The 10917-nt window shown below is 35.2% G+C and overlaps 2 long non-coding RNA genes across 2 annotated transcripts; both read left to right on the top strand.

Moving 5' to 3' along the window:
• Window positions 1-4691: 4691 nt before the first annotated feature.
• LOC116302005 (uncharacterized) lies at window positions 4692-6154 on the top strand. Its single transcript, XR_004197804.2, has 3 exons — window positions 4692-4780; window positions 5086-5345; window positions 5992-6154. It is a non-coding gene; the product is annotated as an uncharacterized LOC116302005 (long non-coding RNA).
• Window positions 6155-8142: 1988 nt separating this feature from the next.
• On the top strand, window positions 8143-9732 carry LOC116302006 (uncharacterized). The gene is made up of 3 exons (XR_004197805.1): window positions 8143-8216; window positions 8897-9153; window positions 9549-9732. It is a non-coding gene; the product is annotated as an uncharacterized LOC116302006 (long non-coding RNA).
• Window positions 9733-10917: the final 1185 nt, after the last annotated feature.

Below are 10917 nucleotides of genomic sequence, written 5' to 3' on the forward strand. Positions count from 1 at the left end.
AATGTTTACTTTTTGATTCATTAAAAAAGGACCATACTTCCAGACATCGAATGCTGAACCGTCGTATGGCAGAGCGAAGCATTTACGGCTACGCCGGAGATTTCGACCCCGACACCGCTATCCGGAGATTTACAAACTGATCAGGAAGCTCGGCCGAAGCCTAAGGGAGAGGCTAGTCGGCCCCTAGACCGTAGATGATTAACCCCTTGCTATGAGCAGTATACTCAAAAATGTTGATGGTGACGCTATGGCTTTCAATGCATACTAACTCCTTTCCGTGTGGGATGGGTTTAGTAGAAATAATGCGTTTTAGAAAGGCTCCGTTATTGTCTTAGTGATAACGCATCGATTGATTTGCGTCTACACTAGCGTTTTCATATCGTTTTCGACTGTACACACTAAAACGCTCCAAAAAGCATACGTCTCGCTGTGACGTAATGCATCAATCTGCGCATGCGCGATCGAACAGCGCCCGCGGTGTTTGTCCCACCACGCGCTGATTCGACCTGGTAGAATCCAAAATCTTCTCGACCTTTAAAACGGCCGAGTTGCCCGAGTCTTACGTTGTGAGTAAATCCATGCATTTTCGATGAATACGCTCATCGTTTTCGAGCGTTTTAGGCCCCGTCCTCACTATGCTGGATAAATTTAAATCCCAATTTTTATTTATTCGGTTAGGCCTACCGTCCACACTAGTCCGGGCAAATTCGGACCAATTCTTCACTGAAAACGAATTTTCGAAATGGAACCGAATAAATAAAAATTCAGATTCAAAAGTATCCGGCATAGTGTGGACGGGGCCTTAGTGTGGACGGAAGGCCAAAAACACGCATCGAAATGTCTTCGTTTTCAAACGAAAAAGCATTAGTATGGATGGGGTCTAAACGGAACGTGCCTCGAAGTAAAATAGACCTCTTGTGTATATTGTGTATATTCTGCACTATTGCACCTCACTAGTAGCATCACCATACAGTATACTCTACTGAATGATGCCAACAAATAATCAATAGTTTATTTGCACCAAATTAAAGTTAAAATTATTGTAATTTACATCATATTAAAGAAAGAAAAGTACAAGCTACAAGATGTCGAAACGTGGTGAAACGTTGAGCGACAATGAAGTTATATCACTAAAAGCAATTACGAATATGTTGGAAAAATGAATTCACGGAAGAATAGCGTAATCATGAGGACGAAGAAGAGAGAAACGAATGCAACTAGATCTGCCAATTTATATTTATTTTAATTTAGTTTTAATGTAGTCATTACTCAAATCATACAAAAATATTTTACCATTCAACTCTACCCTTCATGTAGAATCAATACTGAAAATATTGAGTTAGGCGTTATAGGCACTTTATTTTTTCGGTCTTGTCAGGCTTATTCTTTTTCTTCTTCTTCGTCGTCGTCGTCTTCTTCTTCTTGTTCTTTGCTTTCAATTCTACTTCCTTTACAATTGTAAACAGTATGTAATCGAATCGTACTGTTAGTAGCTTTAGTTCAGTCACTTCTTTTCGAAGGCTTCTTTTGTTCTAAGAGCATCTAAATCCTGAGCGGATTACGTCGGTGTGTAAAACCAAAACAGGACATAGACTTTCCAAACTTGAGATAAATAAATATCTTTTAGATGGCCAACTAACGAGGATAAGTTTATCGACTGGTTTATATCTTCACGGCTATTTTAAGACAGGGCTTTTAAGTTACAGCAGTTCGTAACGGATTCTACTCAAACTTTGGCTACAAGTACTTCATTCTCAAGCGAAGTCTTCCGCTCTTTTTGTTCTCTCGTTAAAAGCAAGTACTTCTCAGACTTAATTATGTCCGTGAGTACTTCCCTGTCAAGTATTATACACTACAATTTTCAAAAATATTTACTAGTAAACTATAATGTTTATTGATGTTAAAGTTTTTGTTTGTAGATTGAATTGATTTTGGATTTGAGCTACGGTAGTTTCCAAAATGTAAACAATATGACGCTTATTTTAATTTTCAAATGGTTTTTGAAAAAGAGCCTTTGGCAAAATGGCGGCCGCAAATTATAATTTCAAATGAGTTAAAACCAAAAACCTTTCACTAGCACTAGAAAGAGCAACCTATACTTGAGTACAAACCCTACAAATATTCGTAATTTCCATAATATAAACGTCTGTGAATTTGTCAATTTTCAAATTAAATCAGTGCTCTGCCGATTTCTAAAACACCTTACATAATGAGTCTTTGTAGGGTTTTTTAATTAAATTGAAAATGGGGTTTTCTTCAGGCTTCAAAGTAAAGGTGCTCTTTCTAGTGTTCGTTACGTTTTTCGTTATTCTAATTTTAATTTCTTTCTTCCTTCCTTTCTTTCTTTCTTTCTTTCTATCTTTCTTTCTTTCTTTCTTCCTTTCTTCCTTTCTTCCTTTCTTCCTTTCTTCCTTTCTTCCTTTCTTCCTTTCTTCCTTTCTTCCTTTCTTCCTTTCTTCCTTTCTTCCTTTCTTCCTTTCTTCCTTTCTTCCTTTCTTCCTTGCTACTAAACAAGAAAGATGAATCTGTTTATTATTCATAACTCGAAATTTAACGAGTTTTCCTTAACATTCTCAAGATTCATCGAGAAAAAATAAGATGATTATTTCAGATGTACTACTTTCTTCCTTGCTACTAAACAAGAAAGATGAATCTGTTCATTATTCATAACTCGAAATTTAACGAGTTTTCCTTAACATTCTCAAGATTCATCGAGAAAAAATAAGATCGTTATTTCAGATGTACTACTTTATATTACATTGAAATAACTCTTCAATTCGTACGCGCTCTGCTATGTGTGAAGTTGATGAATCTAGGTTCGTCTTCGTTCGTGGAATTGTTATTCAATAAACTCTCACGTAAGCAGAACGGAAAATGTTTATGAATGAAGTCTAAATAAACTTAATTATCAACAAAGTCTATCGCCGCTGCATCCTGTCTATAGATATATATATAAACTTCATTAAAAGTTTTTCTCAAACATTGGTAAATAATCTAAACTTACCAAGAAAATTTCCGGAGAAGAAAAGCCTCCTTCAGTCTATACCAAAACACCACGACTTCAAAGCTGTTAGTATTAAATCCAATTAGCTTTGTGAGAGTACCCTTTCTTTGTGTAACGGTTACACATGACAAGACACATGAATATGAACACGACTAAAACAACAATCTCGTACCCAGAGCCTGCGTTTCTTCTGGTCTGCGGCGAAGAACACGGGCTCTGGCATAATGTTTTTTTAAGACCAGGATTTCTTGGACCTCGGGTATAAGAGCGCATGCGTTGAAAGAGTTGCCAGAAATTTTTTTAAAAAAGTTCCTGATTTCTGATTTTTATTTTAATGGAAAATAAACACAGAACTCTGTTCGAAAGCATAATTTTCATTGATTATATTTCACTTCCAGAAAAGTGCGCATGCGCAAAAAAATGGATTATGCCAGAGCCCTCGTTCTTCTCCGCAGGCCAGAAGAAACGCAGGCTCTGGGTACAAGATTGCTAAAACAGTAAATATTATTTCCAAGAGAATGTTTTGCAGTAGTTGGAGAGCACGTTTTCAAACTTCAGCCACTTTAGATAGGAAAGAGACGTTTTTTTTTAACGAGGGAGGGGGGGGGGGGGAATACGTGCTTTAATCACTAATCAACACTGCAAAGAACAGCAGTGGCGCATGAAAGCATGTTGATGGTGCCTCTGGGGTAGCCGCTATACAGTCCATGTATGAACCCTGAGCACAGCTCTAACCATTTTGAATTATTATTGATTAAAGAGTCAGTAGGATGGATAAACCCTCGGAGTCAGAAAGGGAACCAACCCAACTCAGCTCACATGGGGTGATTGGGATTCGAACCCCGGACCTCATAGGTGAGAGGCGAGCGTTTTACCACCACGACATCTTGACTCACATCCTGATATTAATTCACATGGTAAAAAAAGCACTGTTACACCATGAAAGGAAGTCAGGAAAATACCCGCGTATCCACGACTTTTAAAATGCGAGCAAACAGCGTAAAAACGCGCGCGTAGAAAAAAAGTCGATGGAAGGTTCTGGTAAATGTGTTTCTAACATAGTATCAAACATCAAACGGTACTTATCGGGTTACAACCATGGATACCAGAAATTCATTCTCTTAGTTCATTTTCTCTTGAAAGATATTCATGCTTAATTTGAACATTTGCTCGTGTTTTCCTTGCTTTTCTTTATTTTCTTGACTTTTTTTCATGCTGTAACAGTGGGATTTTTATGTTTTCAATGTTTTTGTAGCTCAAGAATAAGCACGTGAAAACAGGCTTTAGGGAATCCACTTCCCTTGGGATGTTGTTCGCTATGCCAAATCAAAACAATACTAACTGCTTTATATTAAGTCAACATAGTTAAGCAATCATTAACATAGTATCTAACATAATATCAAACATCAAACGGTGCCTATCGGGTTACAACCATGGATACCAGAAATTCATTCTCTTAGTTTATTTTCTCTTGAAAGATATTCATGCTTAATTTGAACATTTGCTCATGTTTTCCTTGCTTTTCTTTGTTTTCCTGACTTTTTTTCATGCTGTAACAGTGGGGTTTTTATGTTTTCAATGAGAGTTTTTGTAGCTCAAGAATAAGCACGTGAAAACAGGCTTTAGGGAGTCCACTTCCCTTGGGATGTTGTTCGCTATGCCAATCAAAACAATACTAACTACTTTATATTAAGTAAACAGAGTTAAGCAATCATTCAGAAATTTACTGGTTATCAGACGACACACCAAGAACAAGAGGTCCTTTTCTTTACCAAAGTAAGTAAAAGAACTTGTTCTCTTTGGTAATAATTTTTTGGTTTTTCGTTTGACCGGAATAAATGTTTGGTAACTCTTTTTAAATGTTAATGGCTTGAAAAAGTTGTACATTTTTTGTGTATGGGGAATTGATAATTTTACGTAACTTTCCTTGCTGGTGTTGCCCGTGCTACAAGAAGACAGGGCCGCGTTGTACGAAGGATAAAATTGACTGATCAATTCATGTTGTTATAAAAACAGTTTATTGTAGCTTCATATGTTGCTTAATTCGTTATGTTATATAATCAATGCTTATTTTCTTTCAGGCGTGATAATAAAATGAACTTCAAAATGATATTCTTGGCCTCGTTTTGTTTCGCTCTACTCCTAATCTGTACGAAAGCACATTTTGAAGTGCATGTACCCCAAGGAAAGCGCCATCTACAAAATAGAGACCTGCCTAGTATCTGGGGAGATGATGAACCGTTCCCATCTTCAAAGAAGTTTCATTCAAAAGTGCAACGATCACCTCAGAAACAACAGAAAGAAGAAAATTCATTATTATGGCAGGAATAATCCTAGGAAGGTATGTACAATTTTCAACTAAATAGACAATTTTATCTTAGGTAGTGAAAAATGAACCTAGAAAATGAACTTAGGAGCATGCTGCTTGAAAATTAAACTTTCTGAATTATTTCCTTTCTTTCCTTTTTTCCCCATCTATCAGTTTATTTTCATTTAAAAAACTGTCAGTTCCTTTTCCTTTTCCTATTTCTTTTTCCTTTCCTTTCCTCTCTTTTACTTTTCTTTCCTTTTCTTTCCTTTCCTTTCCTTTCCTTTCCTTTCCTTTCCTTTCCTTTCCTTTCCTTTCCTTTCCTTTCCTTTCCTTTCCTTTCCTTTCCTTTCCTTTTTCCTTCCCTTCTATTCCTTTCCTTTCTTTTGTTTGTAATCTCTCTTTTTTTCTTCTCCGTCACCTTCATCCACTTCCATCCTTTCCTTTCCTTTTCATTCTCTTTTTCATTCTTTTCCTATTCTTTCTTTCTATTCCCTTCACGTTATAAATAAGAGTGTTGGACTATTCAAACCAGTTTATTAAATACAATTACAGTTATTCATATGACAACTAGCGCTAAAACAACTTCAATTCAAGGTTTACTCACTTGACTAACTTTGCACTTGTTTCAAAACAATTACTTTATTTTTCATTTTGTTTTTAACTGTTTTTCTTTCAGGAATTTGGAAAATTGCCATTCATCGTCAACAATAATGTACGAAATGAAATAACTGCTGCTTTAGAATGAAGTGCTATAAGACCTATAACTTAGAAAGTTAAGAAGTGGGTTTCCACCCTTGTAAACATTGTTACGTTTGCAATAAAGTTACATGTTCATCGCATCTGTTTGAGTATTCCTTTACTTACTGAAGAATATTCATTTATCGACGTTATCTACCACCCAACTGGATTTTGTTTTCCTTCTATATTTTTGCTAATTCTGACGTTGTGTTTGCTTGTCAACTTACATTCGCATTTGTATAATATCTCATAAATAAGCAATTATGCTCTTCTCTATTGTACTTGTAAAACTGGCACATTAAGAATTTTAAATTAGCAATGTTCAAAATGTTCGGGGAATTACGCCAAAATTAGCCGGCATTCGTAGTCCTTTTGAATTATGCTCCGCTATTTATTTCATCATGCCACCGCCCTTCTAAGGAATTAATCCAAAAGAGTCTCTGAAAGTGAAGTTTTTCCCTTTCCGAAAGAAAGAACTCATTGCATTAAAACAAATTGCATTAAAAATAGGAGCTATAGCTGAGTGACTCTATTTATTTCATCATGCTCCCAACGTACCTTTGTAAGCAATTGATCCAGAAAAGAGTCTCTGAAAGCGAAATTTGTTTTTTTGTTTTTTTGTTTTTTCAAACAAATTGCATTAAAAATGAGAGCTGAGTGACTCTATTTATTTCATCATGCTAACACGTCACCTTTCTAATGAATTGATCCAAAAAAGAGTCTCTGAAAGTGGAGTTTTACCTTTTACCTTTCCGAAAGGGAAAAACTTACTTTTTTCAAAACAAATTGCATTAAAAATGAGAGGTAAGTGACTCTATTTATTTCATCATGCTCCCAACGTACCTTTCTAAGCAATTAATCCAAAAAAGTCTCTGAAAGTGAGGTTTTTACCTTTCCGAGAGCCCGAGAGTCCGCGGTCAATGTGTTTTGGAAAAGTTAATCAAGTCCTTTCTAGAGTCTTCCAACTTTAATGTGGGACTATCTTTGGTCAGTCCGGTAGCCCTTTTCTGGAGACAATGATGACTTTTCGATGAACTGAAGAATCAGCAGAAGTCGTTGCTGTTTCGAAATATGATAATTATGGTTCATTTATTTACTTAGCGCTATTTCAAGAAAAAGAAAAAAGAAAAAAGAAAAAGAAAAAAAAAAGGAAAAAAAACCTTGCCCAATAGCGCTATCGAAAGCCTTCTTGATATGGATGATGGGAGGTGAACCGGCTTCGCCCTAAGCCTCTTCCACAAATAAAGCACCAACGCTATCTTACGAATTATGCTAGCACTGCTAATTCGATAAAATCGTTAAAAATTGTGCTCATTTAGTCAAATTATACATGTCTAAAATTATCTATACCAGCACGATCTGAAAAAAGACTATTAGCAATGCTAGTTCAAGGTGTTTGAGTGGTTTTTTAATCAACTTAATGCATTGTAGTCGAGACACAAATTCCATTGTTGTTTTGTTTTATTTTTGTCTTCTTCTTCTTCTTCTTCTTTTTTTTTTTTTTTTTTTTTTTTTTTTTTTCTTTTTCTTTTCTTTTCTTTTCTTTCTTTCTTTTCTTTCTTTCCTTTTCACTTTAACTGTTAGTCACTAAATATCACAACTTTGTTTCACGGACGAATTTCTTAATTATAGAACGTTTTATGTAACCGTCACTCGATTCTTTATTCTAAATGTTTTGCTGCGTGGAAGTGTCACCCGACCATCCTATCCCAAAAAGATTCATCCTAACAACCTCAGGTTATAAATTTATCTGCCCTTGCTAATTCTGGTAAGGTGGGAGCCACAAAAAACGACGGCATATAAAACAAATAACATTATTTTAGCCATAATTGGGCTTCAAACCTACCTTTAAGTACATACTTACGAGGGACCAAAATACTAATTAAAGCTTTCACTTGACGTCATTTCCTGTGTATCATGCGCAGAACTAGTGTACTTCAGCTAAAACGCAAGATTTCAATAAAATACTTTCTGGTTAACAGCACATTGTTGCCAATGTTTTGACCACTATTTTCCTTTGCCCTTGGGGTATTTTTCTCAATTCCACTCAAAACAATACTAACTACAGTCTATATTAAGTAAACAGATTCTTAAGCATTCATTCAGATATTTACAGCGTTTCACACACACCAAGACCAAGGTACCTTCTATTCCTTTAGCAAGGTAAGTAACATAACTCATTCTCCTCAAATTTGCTTCATACTGGATTAGAGTATAAATCTGAACCTTTTTCCTAAAAGCCTACAAACTATGACGCTTCAGTATTGATAAAAATATATGTGCTGATTTAAGTTATACTTAGATTGATCCACTGGTAGTTTGATCTTATGTAGATTTGGAATCTTTTTGAACATAGTACTCCAAGACATCTACCTTATTTTCAAAGTTAACTCTTTGCTCCTTCAAAAATTATTGATCGAGAAAATATAAGTTTAGACTTTGCCAGGAAAAAAAAGAAAAAGAAAAAGAAAAAGAAAAAAAGAAAAAAAAAAGAAAAAGAAAAAAAGAAAAAAAAGGAAAAAAGGAAACCCAGAAATGTCTTACCATCAAATAATATTTTCAAAAAAGAAATATTTTGAGCAATGACTTTAAAAATTTATTAAAGTTTACATATAGCCCGCTTGGGCATGTAATTTGAACAGTCTTGGTGTTGCCACCATGATTTCTCTTTCGCCATTTTCAGTAGCGGAAATCAATTAGCGTTGAGGCTTGTATCTCTTCGAAAGTTCTTTGAAGTATTCATGAACTTGATCTTAAAATTAAAGGCCTTGGAACTTTAGTTTGTAATTTTTTTTCTTCACCTTATGTCACAAAATATTAATGTATGATTTTTTTTTCTCTAGAAGCCATGAGTAAAATGAACTCCAAACTGATGTTTTTCGCCTTGTTTTGTTTCGCTCTACTCCTAATATGTACGAAAGCACATTTCGTTCTTACATCTCCTAAAGGAAAGCGCCATCTAGAAGAGAAACAACGAGATGTGCCTAGTATCTGGGAAGAAGGCGAATTGTTTCCATCTTCAAAGAATTATCCTCCAAAAACGCAACAACAACAGGAAGAAAAATTATTTTGGTGGGAAAAATAACGTTAAAACCGGCAGGTAGAATGTGCAAATGAATAGTGATTTTTTATTTTACGTCTAAGCAACAATAAGGAGCACACTGATTGAAAATTTTGGAAACTAGAATTCCATCGTATATACAACTTTGGCCCTTTGTTTTTACGGTTTTGTTTCGTTTCTTTTCCATTTCCTCCCATGCTTTCTTTTCATTTCTTTAAGTTCCTTCTTTAGCTCTCTGTTTTAATTCCTTTCCTTTTCCCCTTCACTCAATTCCGTTCCTTTTTCCTTTTCTTTTTTTTTTAATTCCTTTTCTCCTAATTCCAATTCTTTTCTTTCTTTTCTTTCTTTTCTTTCCTTAATTGATGATAAAATAAGTACAAAAGTGAGGGACTATTTTAACTTGTTTACAAATGCAATCTTTCTTTTTCTTTCAGGGATTTCGATATTGTCGTCCTTCATCGACATGGAATAAAGTTAAATAATTAAACCATCGGTACAACAAAGTACAGAAAGATTTCTTTACTGCTTTGAAATTTTATTAACTGAAAAAGCCTGGAGTTATATTTGGTTTCCACTCTTGTAAACAGTTGTTTGCAATAAAGTTATATTTTCATTGCATCTGTTTGACTATTTCTTTACTTACTCAAACTCATTAGTTTATTCATCTACCACTTGTAGATATTTTCGTTTCTTTTTCGTTAATTCCACATGCTTTTTTTGTCAATTTACCTTTTTCATTTACAGTAAACGAAATTCCTTTAAAAAAATTATAATATCGACGCTTAGCCGCCAGATTAGGATATTAACCTCGTGTGAATCAAATAATATGATTGGATAGCGTTCATTTTCTCGCTTACTGATTGGCTCAAAAAAAAGAAGTCATTCATATTTATAACTACACCTACTTGCAATACGAAAATAGAACATTAGTGATTTAGTGGATAAGAATTATATTAAAAAACAAAAGAAGATCACTGAAGCTAAACTTTTTCTTTTGTCTTTTAATGAATTCCTTTCCCACTAAATTACGAATGTTCTATTCTTGTATGACAACCTTCTGGCAAGTAGGTGTATATATGTTATAAAACCATCACTCTCGAATCACTTCTCATACGATGCTCTTCCGGCACTACAATTACATTCATTGTTTACGGCATAAAACACTCAAATCACATGTTGATTTTTACGGAGGTAGAAACCGGAAACCAAGAGAGAACAACCCTCGTGGCATGGGAGAAAACAACAACTCATGCGGTTTAGTCGTGAATCGAGCCCGCGATCCCGGGCTTGAAATGCACAGCGTCGGCGGGTAGTAACTTACAGTGCATGCCATGCACCAATAGACGATTTCCGAGATGCGCGAGCGCTTTCATAAATATCGCAGGCGCAGACATGAAAGCGAGGCATTTTAAGGCAGTGATTCTTTGGAAACCATAGAGGTATAGGCGATTTCTACAAATCTTGAAGAAAAGATTTTGTATGATGTGAGCATACCTTTTCAAAAAGTCATAAAAGTCATACTTTCAAACTAAAAAAAAAACTTTTCTTGAAGTATTCCTTCATTAACAGAATCTCAAAGTAAGATATGTTTGTGTTTTCCATTAGCGCGCATAATAAGATCCTGCCCGAAAATGCCTTGTTTTCGAAAACTGCAAGCGCGCGACACTCTTGACAGCGCGCGTCATGTAAGAAAAGATCTATTACGGCCATCTGGGGAGACGTTAACCTATCCTTTTGGGCCCGGTTGTACGAAGCCTGGATAGCGCTATCTGACGGATAAATCTTATCCACTGGATAAGGATT

The sequence above is a fragment of the Actinia tenebrosa genome, unplaced genomic scaffold (assembly GCF_029948245.1).
Source record: "Actinia tenebrosa isolate PJP-AT-01 unplaced genomic scaffold, QUT_ActTen_1.0 PGA_scaffold4__44_contigs__length_22323623, whole genome shotgun sequence".
Classification (NCBI taxonomy): domain Eukaryota; kingdom Metazoa; phylum Cnidaria; class Anthozoa; order Actiniaria; family Actiniidae; genus Actinia; species Actinia tenebrosa.